The sequence below is a fragment of the Passer domesticus genome, chromosome 3, assembly GCF_036417665.1.
Source record: "Passer domesticus isolate bPasDom1 chromosome 3, bPasDom1.hap1, whole genome shotgun sequence".
NCBI classification, from domain to species: Eukaryota; Metazoa; Chordata; class Aves; order Passeriformes; family Passeridae; genus Passer; species Passer domesticus.
Window position 1 is genome coordinate 73864603 of NC_087476.1, and position 13283 is coordinate 73877885.

Here is a 13283-nt window from a genome sequence, read left to right on the forward strand (position 1 = left end):
TGTTGGCCTATTACACTTGAACACAACACATAAAGTATTTTTTGCAACATTAATTAATGGTGCCTTTACTGGTACCTAAAAGGGACTGGACAGATTTCTGATCTAAAATTTGCAGAGTTCAAAAAATTATGTCACAACACATAAGTGGTTGAAAATATTTTATGGAACATATTTTATTAGAATATGGTATTTGTTGCAAAACAATTTCATTGAATCTTGTAGTTTTTTAATAGGGGGAGATGTATATGAAAGTGATGCATCACATCAAACTCAAAATAGAATATTTGGGATTGACTCCTTTCTGAAACGTTGTTCTGATTCCTTCCTTTAATACTGTTTAGACTTACTGTTAGTTCATTAACCTAATATTGTATGTGAAATATTTTACATTTTAAGAAGCAGCTTAACACTACCTTTTTCCCAGCTTCATTCAGGTAATATACATCATAGTAAGGCTACAAATAGTGTTTAGTTTAATACAGCATATATGGGTTTTCACCCCTGACAGAATTTATCTAGCCCTGTCAAATAATAAGTGTTCGGCAATCCCAGATTTTTCTCCACTTAGCTCTCCCCAGACATGGTGCAGTCTGGTGCTGTGCCATTAGATGTCACCATCAACCACACAAAAGAAGACCAAAGCATGAACTAGCATCTTCCAATCTGCAAACAGTAACCCATTTCAAAACAGGTATTAAACTTCAGCGACTGCAATATACCCGTGTTCCCTCTCCCATATGTACATCTTGGCCTCCTCCACCACGTTCCTCTGCAGCTGCTGTTCTGACACAACAGCACACAGTGGAACGCAGGTCAGGCACCATACATTAAAAACCTGCTCCTGTCCTCCTTTCATTTCATGAAGGAACAATTTTCAGGGTTCATAGCACCATGAAAAATACAGCTGTGGGGTGCCTCCCAGAGGGCCAAAAGGCCATGCTGAGCATGGTGTCTGAGTTTAGATTAAGTCACTAAATGAGATGTATGGTGGATTGGATCTGAAGCCAAGTGACTAATATTGTATTGCTGCACTGGATTTTTATGGCCTCTACTTCCTTTAGTCTTCTTCATTGGTTGGTTGGTTGGTTTGCAGTTTTTTTCCTGACTGAGTTGTTGCCAGGAGTTTCTGGCAACAACTATGTCAGGAAATTCTTCAATTTCTCGGCAGGAGTGAAGCTTTGCATCAGTTTGTTGCAACTACCCCAGGGGAAGCTGGGAGTGACCTTGATCTCTGGAGAAGCAGTAGCAATGGCAAGATGAGGTGTTTCCACAGCTGTGGGATTGGAGGTGGATTCTGCTGATGCTGAAATCCTGGGAGGGAGAAAACCCACGTATTGACTTCTTGTGGCAGCAGGATCACAGTCTAACTGCAGTTATGCTCTTTGTTACGTTCCCAAACTTCCAGGCTTGGACATCATGGATGGGCATTATGCATGAACTGCAGGGAGTAGAGCTGCCATGTCATAACAGGAAACATTTTTAAGATCTCCAGTTTTCCTGCTGACATGACTGTACTGCACACACTAGCTATGGAATTCTGGAAGCATCCTGGAATTTCAGCCAAAGGGAAGGTACTGCTGGGGTAAGACTTTTGCCCATTGCCACATAGTTTCACTACATCTAAGCAGCTCAGAAACAGCCAAATGTGGGGCATCTTTGAAGTACCTTGTAATCTAATCAGATTTATGTCTTTTTAGGCAGAGTACCTCATATGTCGCAGCAAGGCATTGTTGGATTAATTTAAAAGGAAATTAAAGAAAGGATTGTAAAGCTATAGAGGTTATTAAAGATTCTTCTTTCTGATGGCAAAGGCATTATTCCTTATTAGAAATCACACTGCATACACTCACAGGTGGAAAGCCAAAGGAACAGGAGTTGTGGTTATGAGATCTGATAGTTTTGTAAGTAAAAAGAACTTCTAACCAAGTGAGAAGCATAGCACAGTCAGGCCAAGAGCTCCCATACCAGAAATTACAGCTCTCATTGGAGAACTTAGCCCAGAAACTGGTTGCATAGAGAAGAAATTCTTATCTGTGCTCCAGATATGAGGACCCAGAGCATAAGGTCCTGGGGTAATATCACATGGCTGTGCTGTTTGAGAGGGTTCCCAGTGTGACTAAGACAGACAAAGTGACAAACCTGAACTGAAACACCAAGGAAGCAGGAGTGCTGCAAAAATTACTGGAGAGTTCCAAGTCCAAACTGGTGTGTAAATATTGATATCAGCATCAGGTGGGGAGTGTACTTTGGGTAGGAGTAAAGCATTTCAAACTGAGATGGCAGAAAACCAATACCTTTTATCTTCTGACTGTCACCATAATCTTTGCCATTACAGGGGACAAGCTGCTGCTCTAAATGGTAGGAAAAAGGACTGTTAAGTTTGCAAAGCAACTGTTCTCAAAAAAACTTCCTCTAGAATTCACATGGTGTTTTTGAAGGCTCAGTGGGTTTGTCTAAGACAGTTACTTCTCAACCTGGAAGACAGCAAATTGTGTCTTTTTGTCCCACCTTCATTCTCTTCAGTAATGTGAGAAAGGGAAGTGAGCATTTTCTCCTTCATTACATCTTCTCGAGTCTCAGATTCTTTTCTTATTTTCCCACATTCATCTGGGGACAACCAGAAACGTATCCCAAATTTTGTCATAGGATAACAAAGCCTGCAATCTCTCCTGCACTTCACTTTATATGGTGGAGAGATGTCATGAATTCTAATATTGTTTCCAAAGGACTAAAAATACAAAGATTTCCTGTTCCTACCATAATTTGATGTCCTGAGAGGGCTGGATTGCTGTCTTCTAGCCAGGGTAGATTGACAACAGAATATGTTGATTAGCAAATGAAAAATTTACACAAAGCAAGTCTAGATTTCTGAATTCTCTCTAGGAAAAACTTTACACTATTTCCACAAGCATTTCCTTGCAGTAAAGGAGATTTGAGTATCTAATTTTAAATATCCCGTTCTGTGAAGAGAAAATATTTCTTTGTGTGCCCACACATGTGGAGATGCTTTGGTTCTTTGTGAGTGTTTCTCCTTAATCTGTACTACAGCTGGTGCATTAGTATTATTTTACAGGTATTAAAAATATTCATCAGGCTAGCTGTTAGCTAAGGTTTCGCACTCTAGATAACAGAGGGCAGATGTTCTTCATTATAGCAATGAGGATAGCAGCTGCCCCTGTGTCAGGAGAAGGAATGAAGAACTTGATCCACACTAGTGTTTGGAGAGAGCTGATCTTAGTGTTTCTGGCATTCCTAGCAAGGTTGAAAAAACCACTAATGTCTCACTTAAGGGCAGAAGAAGATGGAAAAAAATATCTACCTTGCTGCTAATATGGGTCTGATCACTTTTTCAAGAAAAATTTCAGGGTAAGGATTTCTGCCATGTATCTATACTCTGTTGAGAAACAGCTGCTGAAGAACTACATGTACACAGAGAGAGGAAATTTATTGGTGCAGCAGGGAAAAAAATCTGGGAAGCAGGACTGGAAACAACCTGATGGATAATTTCAAGTCAGTTTGTGCTACTTGATTCTACTTATTTCATGCTGCTGCAGAAGGCACGGATGCGAGAGAACACTGATGTCTCTCAGGCAGGCTTGTACAACATTCCCAGGGGATGCTCAAGCCATGGCATGGAGCCATTAGCTAGCACTGCAATTACAGACTGGCCATGCCAGAGCAGAACTGAGGCACAAAGAAGCTCAGGGACTCCAACACAAGGACAGCCACACAGCTCTGCTAGGACCTGAAAGAGTACCCCTGGACACATACAGCATTACTGTAGCACCTTATTCCAGATCTCCAAAACAGCGCAGCGCTCCCATGGTTAGTGAAAACAGAAACAGCAGCATCTTCCCGAGAGTGAAGAATGTCAGATCTGAGAGATAAACAGCAAAAGTGAAAATAGGAGAAGGACAAGCTACAAATCCAAAGGAGCTGAATAATTTTTGAAGGCTCACTTAACCAATTAAGTAACTTCAGATTTCCTTTCTTTCTCTCCATATCATTCAGGATTTCTGACAGTGCTACTGATATTTTTCCTATGATCATTGATTAATATCTAGATCTGGAAACACTTTCAAATAGACATTGCAACTGCAAACCCCTTTTCCAAGATCCTGGTTAAAGTAATGCAGTAGGGCAGGCAGTCAAAGCTTTGGCTGAGGTCTAGAAATGTCTGTCCCTTGCTAACCTAAAAGTCATGGTTGTCTTGTAGCAGTGCTAAATTTTTCTGGTTCTCACACCAATGTATGTGGCACTGTGTACCAGTGCAGCATGGCCTACAGTGTTTTATAAACGTAGCAATAACAAAAAAACCCTTGTGAGGGGTAAATGCTCCTCTGAAATTCTTTTCCCAACTCTTTGGTACTGGTATTTGAGGGAGCACATATGCCCACAACACCAAAGCACACTTGCCATAGCCAGCAGAAAAAAGAGCACTAGAAATTCCCGCAGTTGTGCTGCACCCATTCCCAATGGCAACATGTCTGTTATCCAGAGAACTTATTACCAGGTGTACTGGACGTACATGGCAAGCTTTTGGAGGTTGGGGAGGGAGGCTATAGGAGTGGCTTCTCTGAGAAGATTCAATTTTCCCCTATACATGACATAATGCCAATCAGATCCAAGACAGATGCACTGCTGCCCAAGACTGAGACAAGCAGAAATGGTAATTAATGCCTCTGTAGGAACATATTTAGGAAGGGGGAAAAATGTATCTGCAGTCAGAGAAGAGAGTAGTGAAAATACCTAAAACAACTCTGCAGACACCAAAGTCAGTGCAGATGGAGGGAGAGGAGGTGCTTCAGGCACAGAAGCAGAGATTCTCATGCAGTTCATGGTGCAGACCATAAATAATGAGACAGCTGTGCCCCTACTGCCCATAGAGGTCCACAGGGCAGCAGAGACCTACCTGCAGATATGAAGGAACCCAAAAGAAGGCTGTGACCCTGTGGGAGTCCTCTACAATGGTGCAGGGTCCTGGTAGGAGTTCTGACGCCATGGGTGCCCATGCTGGAGGAGCCTGTGTCTAAAGGACCACATCCTTTATAAAGAGATGCACACTGAAGCAGTTTGTGAAGAACTGCAGCCTGTGGGAAGGACATACTTTGGAAAAATTCATAGAGGACTGGCTCCCATGTGAGGCACCCCACACCGAAGCCAGGGAAAGATGTCCCTTCCTGAAGGAGGAAGTGGTGGCAGAAACAATATGTAATGAACTGACTGTAACTCCCACTCCCACCTCCCTGAGCTGCTGGAGGGAAAGAGATAGAGAATCAGGAATAAAGCTAAGCCTGGAAAGGAGGAGGGTTGGGGGGAAGGTATTTTTAAGACTTGTTGTACTTCTGATTATCCTAATCTGATTTTGATTGGTAATACATTTATTTTCTCAAATCAAGGCTGTTTTGACTGTAAGTGGTGAGTGATCTCTCCCTGTCCTTATTCCAACTGAGGAGCCTTCCATTATATTTTCTCTCCCCTGTCCATCTGAGAAGCGGAGAGAAGCTTTGGTGGGCACCTGGCATCCACAGGGTAAAACCTCAACACCAGGAGACTGTTTTACATGCTGTAGGTCAATCTCAGACCAAACTAAATTTTTCACACTGGATTCAGGTGTGCTTAAAGTGGATCTCTCCCAATAACTTTAATGGACAGATAATTGCTATGCAGGGAGTAAAGAGTCATGGCCATGTGAAATTTTCTAGTAGTGCTGTAACTGAAGTACATTCCAGCATAGTTTGTGCTTCTCCAGGAATTAGGAAATTTCTCTGCTGTCTCAGCCTTGAAGCAGCTTTAACTCAGCACACTCTTGACATAGGCCACTGTCAATTCCATAAGATCCTCTACTCCTGTCCATCGAAGCAAACTCTGCACAGTACCCTCTGTGGGTGAGTATAAGAATACCCAGCAGGGAGGTGAGACTCAATATACTTACTTTATAGCTAACACAGGTGGGAAGAGTACCTTGTATCACTCTGGCCAAAAAAACCAGGAAGACAAGAGAGGCCTTGTATGTTCACATCCTTACATCAGAAAAACATATGGAAAAAGAATGAGGCCATGTGATTTGCCTGTGGTGAGGGATAAGATGTTACACAGGATAGTATGTAGAGAACATAGTAGTATGTATTTCACACAATAACAAAACCTCTCATGCCCAGTAAACTCTGTTATATGTCTTTTTGCAATCAAATTATGATTCAGGATTACTTGGGCATGGGATGCTTATATTAATTTATAATAGTTACAGTGACTTTAAGAACTCAGTATTTGATAAAAATTTTTAGTTACAATTTCCTGGTCCCTGTTCCCAGGTGTTCAAATGGCAACATACTTTGCAATCAAATTTGTTTAATAAAAAAATACAATTAAGAATGTAACCAAGGAATCTTCATAGGGATCTGACAAATTTGCTGAAGAGGAGTAAGTTTTAAAGATGGTGACATGGCAAAGTCAGGCTATAGATAGTGTGTTTGTGTGTATTTGTTCACAGCCTATTCACATTTTAAAAAATGTGAACAGAAATGTTAAACAAAGCATGAACTCCACAGCCTCAGTGGTTGAGGAATTAGAGACCAGCTATGCATCTCCCATTCATCTTCCCCGTCCTGGAATGTGCAATATGTGCTTTAACCCATCCCATTGCTGAGCACACAGCATCTCAGCATGCTCACACGTTTTCCATTTGTTTTTCCACAGCTCGCTAATGCTTGTAACTGCCCTGTCACCAGGCTGCTGCAAATGATGATGAATTCAGCAGACCCAACATGCAAATGGAAAAGAATGGAAAATATTATCTGTTGGTACCGGTATGCAACCGGAATTTTGCAAGCCTCCTGGTGTTGCATAACATGGTGAAAATATAGTCTCAGAAAATAAGCACTATCTTCCTGCCAGCACAGCTTTTCTGAAGCATGCCTAAGAGCAAAGCATCATTGTAAAGTAATTCAGTTTTATTCAGCAGCTTAGTTAACCTTTACAGAAAAGAAGGAAATGAAAAGGAAATAAATATCAATATTTTAATTTGCCACTGCACTTTTTAGACACGACAAAATGAAGCAAAGACTTTACTGCTGGGAGAAGTTTGATATCATGTTGCTCCACAGATGCAATGTGATATCAAACACACAGATGCATTGCTCCACTTGGCAATACTGCAGTGTTTTAATGTACACTAGTAAATTTTGCCAATTTATAATGCTGAAGCAATCTCTGCTATGGTTTTCTTAATCACCTAGCTTAGGCCCCAGCTTTAGGAAATGGAGACATAACTGTAGCTCTGTGAATAATTCTTTGAGGGTAGACTTAGCAGGAAAGCACACTTTCAAGACATGTTTTACATATATCTGCTCCTTCTTATAAACAGGAGTAAAGCTATGATGGAAACACAGGCTTCAGTATATGGGTTTTCATATACAACCATCATAGTGAAAGGAAAAGGATTTAACATTAGCCGAATGCAACAAGAATTTCATAAAGTTTCTTCTCCCATCTCAGATATTGCTGACACTGATGTGCTTTTGTGAGGAAATGCACATCTGCACTTTCTAAAACTAGTTGAGTGAAAACATTTCCCAGTCACCACAGTGCTGTGTGATTTTTATATGCCTTCATACAAATATTCTTAGCTCATAAAGCTCATAAAAATATTCCCATTCAGGTCAGTGGTCAAAACTGGATCAGGCCCATTTTGGTTTTGCTAGAAAAGAGAATGCATTTTAAAGCATGCCCAATAAAATCAGAGTCCTTGCAAGCCAGCATGTTTTTGCCTTGCTTTTTAGTGAAAGAATGCAAAAGGAGCATGTCTATGAGCATCCAGGAAGTTAAGGGTGCAGTATATGAATGCATTCAATGCCTGTTATTCAATAAAAGTACATTACCATGCCATCCTCTGCATTGCAGTCTAACCCTCACTACCTGCACAGATGTCCAATGCAAATAAAGACGAACACTAGCTAAATCAGCATGCTGTAAAAATGTAGGAAGAATTCCTCTTTCTTTCTTCTTTCTCCTGATATCCTTAAGCCGACTCTTTTTATTGGAAGACATTTAGTTCTGAATGCCCTGTTGACCCAGAAATTAGAGGTATATGTGGCAAGACTGAAATTAGTGGGTCTTTAGGCTTCACTTTAGCGAACTATTAAAGCCTGTGTCAAAGTTTAAGCACGGAAATAGTGCTTTTGACTTCAGTGGGACAACTCACCTATTTAGAGTTAGGTGAGTGTTTACACATCTTGCTGAATAGGTGCCATGGGGCCCTCTAACCTTATGTCCTTAAAACTTTTGCCATCCTTACAGTGCCATGAAAGGACCCTTTTTATTTCCTCTTTTTTTCTGGCATTGTGTTTTGTTCTCAATGCAGAAAGACTCTTTGGGGCTTTTTTGCACTAACTAAACTTTAAGTTACATCTGTCCAGGAAAAAAGATAGTATCCTTACTTATAAGGCCTCAGAGTTGATCAGTAGAATTCTGCAGTAGAGCAGGATTTATACTTTATACTCTGGAACTGCACACTTGCATGTAACTGTTTCTGTTGAAAACACTCCTTTTTTGAAGTAGACTTAGATCTCACATGCACCAGGATTTGCTTTATTTTTCAGAGAAGTATGGAATTTTGAAAACAGAAATGTCAGAGAGTATTATAGACATAAAGAATGATGAAAAGACAAATCCACATATAAATGCTGGTAAAGAATCTGGTGTGAAATGTACAGTGTTAAAAAAAAGGAATGGGACAACAATTATCTAATTGGTGTAACTAGGGCTTTGAAGGATTAATTTCTTCCTAATGTTGGGCAAGTGAAAAAAGAAAATTATGATCCCTTGGACTAGAGGAAAATTAAAATGATAAATGGTTAAATCAACCAAACAGCACTGTGATTCAAAATATTTTTAGAAGTCAGCTGTGCAATCCAAAAATATGTCCAATAATAGCAGAAAAGGCCACAAGTAAAAATAAACTGCATGTGTAAGAATGAGAGCAGATCCCAGAATGAAGGATTACAAATCACTTGGTGTAACCAGGCAGACAAACAGAAAAAGTGGCTGCTTGCATATACAAACATGATCAGCTATATTAAAAAGCTGTTGAAGAGAATGAAGTAATGGATAAGCAATAATGAAGACTAAGAATCAAACTGGGAGGAGGGTCTGCAACTCTACTGCAACACTGATGGAATTCACATTTAATATTAACAATCAAGAAGAGAGTTTTAAATGAGATTATAATTAAATCTCCAAGTGATGTGAACTTGCTAAGCATTATGAATTATAATGACAACAGAAAAACACTGCTGCAGAGCCAACAGGAAATCAGGAGAACTGGAAAAAAGTGACATTTCTGGGGAAAAAATGCAACGCCGCAGTTGGTGGGAAGAAACATGGACAGCGGGGCAGCTGTGAGAGAGAATTGGGTACTACTATCAGGACTGACTAGTAGGCAGTTCTGAATTTTCATCAGTATGCCAGTGAGTGAGACCCATAGGTTTTAAAAAAGGTATTACTCAATGTGGAGAAACAATCATTATTCTCCCTGGCTTCTGACATAATAGCACCAGGCAGACTGTGTCCTTACCTGCAAACTGTTCTTAGCAGGAGCTGAGGTGAAAAAAGGCAATCAACACCAAGTGAGCACAATCCAGTGCAAGGCTACAAGCCACCTCAGAAGAGGGTTGGACAAAGCAAGCCAAGGCTACAAGGGCATCAGAATGGTCATGCCTCCATTTCCTCTTTGCCTGAACCCCAGCCCAAGCAGCCAGCCTGGCTCCTTCCCTCAGAACTGGGAAGAGGTTTTGAAGTGATCAGGAAGGTCTGTTATACCTCTTGGCAGCAAGTTACTGATAGTTCCTCTGTGGGACAGCCTTCTGGTCTAGCTCCTCCCTTTAGAACTATTCCATCACATGGCAGAACCACCCACCATTGAAATTTGGCATCTCATTCTTAGAGACATCGAAATTAAAAGTTTCATTTCTTTTCAAAGAGTCTTACATCAACTTTGTGTCCCTGAACATGTGGAGGTGCAACGACACTCTGTGCACTGGCACCAGGCCAATCATACCCAGCCCATGTGCCCACCAGAAACCTCTATCTATGATCTATTGTAAACTTTGGTTTTTTGCAATTCAGTTATTTCCTTCTCCAGGGAAGAAGTGCTTCACCTTCTTCCCTGCTAATTAGGATGTCAAGCCTGTACAGTAACACCAAATTGTATGACTTTTTTTTCTTCCCATTTTCTATTATGCTTCCACATCCCCCTTTCTTTCTAAATAACTGATACACTTGATCCTGTTTTCTGGCTTAACCCTTAGACTTCTGTCCTCAGACTACTGTGTGCCACTCCTTCTGCCTGCCTGATTCCTTCCATTCTCCTGCATATTCTGTGCTTCTTGAGGACCCCATCTGTTTTACACTTGCTCATGTGCCTCCACAGTTTGCCTATCTATCCACAAATTTATGGATAAGCACAAATTTTTAAGTGGTCCAAAATAAAGCCTTTTAGCTACAAAGATTTCAGTTGAAGGGCATAAACTGGAGAGAGACAAGAATAAGCACTTTCATGCTAAGCTTGTGACAGTCCTTAGCAACACCTCTTCCCTCCTCCCTTCTCTGCAACCCCCACCACTTTTCTGGGAGTGTCACAAGAGAATCAATCTGCAACCCCATGAAAAATAAACAGAAATAAGCACAAAAACAGATGGACATCTCTTAATCCCCTGTAGCTGAAGACAGGATTTTACTCATGTTTTTAGAAGATTCCCCCTTCTAAAGATTTCCATCAACTCAAATCTGGTTTTGTCATAGAAGCTGTATCCATGAGAGCTGCACTCTTACTTCCTTTTCCCCATCCATTAGCATGTAAGCTATAATTCAAAAAGTCATTTTTTTCAATCCAAATCTGAATTCAGAAAAGGGCCATTTACACCAGTGATTTGCTTCTTTCTAATTAAATAATCCTCAAGACACCAGACCTTAAGAAGAATGTTTTCAAAGGCAGCTGTTCTGCTAATTAGACAAAATGCCTGAATGATGGCAATTTACTTAGAGTCACCTCACAGAAGGACACACACACTATGATGTATTCTCAGGCACAGAACTAACTCTACTGTGTGCATGCAACCTAAGGGTTTACTACACTTTCAGGATATTCTTAATGATTGAATTTAGCATTTAAAAAAACTGGCAGAAGGCTCCAACCCACATTTTAACAGAAGCCTGTACTGCTAAACAGTGCCTCAGTGTTTTTACATAAAAGGATATGCTTAATACATATCTTGGGCATACAAGGAACAAAAAAATGCACTTTGCCTTATCTTGAGTAAGATAATAGCTTGTGTTAGACTTAGCTCAATCCACATGTGACTGTTCTTCATCCTCCAACTAACCTTCTAAATATCCACCAGATGTCAACAGCTCAGAAACCCCCTTAAATAGGGGGGTGAGATCCCTCGCAGGATCAATGGCAAAAGTGTGGTAGAGTAGAATAACAGGACAACAAGAGGACCGAGAGGCTGGCTAGTAAAGTTAGGATGCTGGTGCATGCACTGAGTTTCTGTCATGTCAGGTAACACTCCTAAACAAATAGATTCATCTTCACCTACTGTATGCATGACAATGTCAATACAGTCTAAAAACACAACTGAAATACAAGGAATTAAGCCTAGGCAGGAAGACTTTATATTCCTACATTAGGAAATGTTACTGAAAACGCCCTCTGAATTATTTTTTACAACAAAACATAAGCAAATGTGAGAAGTAAACTGCAATTTAGCTCTTGAAGCTGTGTGGTACACTAAAGTATTTTGTGTACTTTGGACTTCATCCAAAGCAAATATTCAACTGCTTTTCTTTTAAACACATCTGGAGGTCAATAAATATTGTCCTTTCCCTAACATTAGTCCCACACAAACTGGCTAATATGCATCCACAAAACAGGGAGTAATGTCTGTGGTCACATGAATTATCTGGATTCAATTTCAATTCCTGCCTTAGATTTCCTGTTTGATCCTGTGTACAAGGGTTAACCTCTTTGTATATCTCCATCTGCCAAAGAAGGTAAATAACACCTGCCTCCTTTCTGGTAGTTTATGAGGCTCTGAGGGCATGTCTCTACCACAGGTGCAGGCACACCCAATCTGTCTCCATATGAGGTGCACTAATTGTATTTTTCATTTTTCTAGGGATTCAAATTAGAATGCCCAGTATTTAATTTACCAAAGTACTGAGTGCTCAGAACTGGAAAAGAAAGGGAACTGTTTGGAACAGTAAGATGGATATATGTTAACTGTATAATAATTCTTCTCTGTAAGTATGCTGAAAAAGAAGGCCAAAGGCATCTCCAGCGGGCACCCAAAATGAACGAGCATTTCTGTAATGAAACTCAGTGCCTCAGGTCTTCTCTTCTTAAACAAAAGCAGCTTTATACCTTTTGGGATGTTGTAAAGACACCATTCATTCATTCATTCATTCATTCATTCATTCATTCATTCATTCATTCATTCATTCTCTAAGGTGCTTAATAGCTAGAATGCTAAGTATAGTTTTAAAAAACAAAAAAATCTATTTGCAAAGCACAGCTTAAATGGCTTGCAGCAAATAAGGCATAGGTTGGAGCATGAGGACAGAGAACATTGAACAGTATCTTTCATTCTATACATTTATTGAGGAATAGATCCATGGAACAACACTATGTAATAATATCATATGAATCAGAACTTAAATTAGGTTATATAGACAAATTGCTTTATTTCCTACTGTTTTGGTGTCTGATTTTGTAACCATATAATTTCTTCACTACAGCTTTTTTCATTAAATTTCTTTAACTCAGGATCTATAGGTGGAAAACAGAAATTTTATTCCAAGTCTTAATCAATCAAGAGCAATATTTCTGAAATTAATGGAATTAAAGTAAATAAAAAGTCAAACTTTTGGATCCTGAAAAGTGCAAGCAACATATAAGCATTTGGTTTCAGTGTGCTAAAGTTAGGCAGCAAAATAAGGTCTTACTTATAGACTGCTTTTTTCGAGTAATTCTTAAAGTCTAGTGAAATTTTTGAGTATCAATACTGAACACTCTTTTCTGTAAATAATTAAGAATAGCAGAAATTTTCAGAGTCCCTGCTATGAAACTTTCACTTTTGTCACTACCCTTCCCCCACATAATCATATGGTTTTAAATCTGGGGGCAATTTACACCTTTTATGCTTTCCCTCAGAAATCAGATAACACAAGGTATTTGTTGAGTATTCTGAAAAGATTAAGTGAAATCATACGGGTTCTATGGAAGA